This window comes from Corvus brachyrhynchos, unplaced genomic scaffold (genome assembly GCF_000691975.1).
Source record: "Corvus brachyrhynchos isolate BGI_N302 unplaced genomic scaffold, ASM69197v1 scaffold221, whole genome shotgun sequence".
NCBI classification, from domain to species: Eukaryota; Metazoa; Chordata; class Aves; order Passeriformes; family Corvidae; genus Corvus; species Corvus brachyrhynchos.
This window is the reverse complement of record NW_008236622.1, coordinates 92,673-96,031: the sequence shown is the minus strand read 5'-3', so window position 1 is coordinate 96,031 and position 3,359 is coordinate 92,673. Positions and strand designations below refer to the sequence as shown.

General features: G+C 37.6%; 1 protein-coding gene across 4 annotated transcripts in view; it reads right to left on the bottom strand.

Moving 5' to 3' along the window:
- The window catches only part of OPA1 (OPA1, mitochondrial dynamin like GTPase), a 47,254-nt gene extending 46,908 nt beyond the window's left edge, over window positions 1–346 (bottom strand). For all 4 annotated transcript variants that reach the window (XM_017726407.1, XM_017726409.1, XM_017726408.1 and 1 more), the window contains exon 1: window positions 265–346. The gene's annotated coding sequence lies outside the window, so the exon portion shown is untranslated. The remainder of the gene's footprint in view (window positions 1–264) is intronic.
- Between the last annotated feature and the right edge of the window lie 3,013 nt (window positions 347–3,359).

The window sequence follows — 3,359 nt, the reverse complement described above, 5'->3', positions numbered from 1 at the left end:
GAAAGAAAAGTACATAGAGAAGCATATGAGCAACTACTACCTACACATAAAACATACTAAGCCACCATCTTTAGATATGAGTAGTACTTTGATCTTTTAAAATCTATAGTAGTTTTTAAACAATGTTTCCCATATTCACTCACCTTTATTATCATCAGTTAACCAAGCAATGACATCTTGTATTTTTGTGGCTATAACAAAAACTACTCTTTTGAAGTATGTAATAATAAAGACAAAATGCATAAAATAGCTTCCAGAGATAAATACCTTCTTAGCTGTATAGCCACCTCCAACTGCAGATCCTAAGATGAGATAGCGAACTTTGAGAAGCCTGGAGGCTAATCTGGCCAGCCAAAAGTTCCTGTGGGACTGGTATCCATGTTTTACATTTAAAAGTTTTGTTTTGTGAGGAGGAAGACGATTCAGAGAAGAGAACAGCTGAAGGGATATCCTTAATGGAGGTCTCTGAAACTTTGAACTTGGATAGTAGGGATGATGTGTACTTCGGGAAACAAGATGCAGGTTTTGAAGCGGTGATTTTCTCTTTATTCCATAGCTGCTATTTGCTAGACTCCGGCAGATGACACTAAAAAGAAAGAAATAAAAACTTTAACTGATTTCTTCAACACACCATTAACTCAAACACCTCTTTAGAAGCAATTCACATTACATTTTAGCTGGTTACAGATAATCTTATTACATCACCCTGAATGCACAATTTCCAGCTACTACTGCTATGCTTATGAGGAAAATAAAAAGCTGCAAACATCGTTAATGGGTATAATACTTTTAGTGATTACAGACACAAAACCTTAACTACAAATTCTGAAGTCTGTTACGAATTACATTTAACTTTCACACTGTAATAATGCAAGTAACATGCGTGTGGTAAAGCACTGTTTGGGCTGAGTCCACAGAAGACTTGCAACATACAAGAAAACTTAACAGTTTGGCCTGTCTTATTCTCTAAATGAACTTTTAGAGAACATTAAGCTTGTAGAGGATTTTCAATCTTTAAAAAAACCCAACACACAGAAAAAAATCCTTTGTAGAATACATTTGTCCTATTTCATCAAAGCACATTCTCCTTTGGAGTTGAAGCATGTGCTTAATGAGATCTTTCAGGTGCTTTCACTTGCTGTGAATTCTAGGATTACAAGACGATGGTTCTGTCTTGGGTCACGCAGAGACAAGATTAGTTCTGGAGGCGGCTGCACCATGTGTGGTGATGCTTTCATGAAGGAATTCAGACTTAAGAGTGAAAAGTCTGGAAGACTTCACTCTGAAAGCAGAGCTCAGCCATGAAAAGCACATGTTAAAACACAAGAGCCTTATCAATCCTGCCTCCAAACACATGACCTAGAATAAAATTTGTGTGCTTTCAATTACACTATCTGCACACTGCAAAGGTTTGAGGCAATTTTGTTAGTTTAGGGAAAAGACAACTGCTCGGAAAAAAGTAATTTCTTCTGTAACTTTTTGGATGTACCATCATATCAGAATAGTTAATATTAAATCATTTATTAATGCAAAATATGTGTGAAGTTACAGGCTTGAAATTTTAAAGTTGGAAATGAAAGCTTGTCCTTTGATGCTTTCTTTGGGGTTTTCAATATTATCAAGTGCATTTACTCACAAAAAAAAAGAAACTGCTTCACACCACTGACATGGCAAATTATTAATCCCATAATCCTAGAACATTTAAAATTAACAGATTTTAAAGAGAACAAGTGAATCATACTTAGTGGCAAATACTACAGCATTTTCTAATAACGTGCTCTCCATGATCTATACAGTTCTTTGCCTCAAGATTTTCAATGTACTAGAGATGACAGGCACGTTCTTAATGTCCAAAGAAGTAAAAGACTTTGTTATAAAAAAGACTTTTAATCCAGAAATTGAGCTTTTGGAAGATAAGATAAAAATCAGAATTCAGACATTTTTCTCTCTTAAAGACCAATTTTGCTGACGATCTACATTTAGAAATTTCCTTTAGTGCAATGGAAAGCTCAATAAAGGAACTCCAGAGACTGCTCTGCAAGCCCTCGTTCCTAAATCACTATGGTTGTGAAGGACACCCTTTGCTGCTATACTACACTATCTCTGTAAGGCTGGGCCTTGGCAATAAGAAACTTAGAAACTAGAAATAGATTAATAAGCAGGAGCAAAACAATCCTTAAACGAGTAAAAAGTTTCTTCTCTTGGACATGGAATTACAAGAGGCTCAGGAATTAACTATGAACAGAACCAATACAAAAGTGCCTCCACATTTGAAATGTTTTATTTCCCACTTTTGAAGCCAGGTTTTTAAATCAGGGTGTGATAAGCCTGTATGAAGCATGCTGATGACTGGGCTGTTCTTTATTTTGTTTTGCAGTCATTACCATTTCACAGATATTTATTATTTTCAGCAGAGACCATGTGGTAGCACATACTATGGCAGTCACTCCTAATTATTAGTCTTCACCTGGGCTAAAGGCATTTTGTGTCGTATTATGTAACTTTCTTATCTCGTTTTTTTTCTTTTAGAACACATCATTGTGTTTTATAGCACTCAGTCTGTGTGTTTAAACTGAATGAAAAATTGAATTCCACCAGTCTTCTGGCAAAACCTCCACTCACAATTTCTTTTTGAGTGCTATTTCATATTTCAAAGTCAACTGCTTTACTTGTACATCCAAAATCTTATAATTCTTTAAAACCCCCACTACACCAAAACTTTCATTTTCTATTTCTTCTCTCCTCCTGCCGCTAAACCTCCTGACGAATACTGCCCAAAAAAATCACCTTGAGATTTTCACTGAAACTACAGTCAGATTGAAAAGGATGGCAGAACAATACTATTAATTGAAGTACTTAATGAGTTGCAAATTTCAAGCCTCTGCAACGTTTAACAATAACAAAAACTATCCTTCCAGACATGAGTAGCTCTGCCTGCTTACAGGCCTGCAACCTGCAACACGGCACGGAGATTATAAAGGTCCTGTAAAGCACAAAAAAGTGGCCTGCTGTGCCTGTGACTACAAGGCAGATGTAACCCAGCAAAATGCACTGTGGTATTTTCTTTCTCATTCAGCACTAGACAACGCTTATTTTCCTACTGCTGCTCCCCAATAGGAGCTGGAACTAGATGATCTTCACCTTCCTCTTCCAACCCAAACCATTCCATGACTATGAAATTTGCCAAGGAACATCGTGCTGCTATCCGCCATTCACTTTCACTGCTCCAGCCTGGAATGGTGTAGTAGAACGGTGGAAAACAAGCGGGACGCAAGCACAGCAAGGCAACTGCTGGGAGAGACAACGCCTGGACACGAAAGCGGCCCGAGCTCCCCAGGGCGAGAACGCGGGAGACGCAG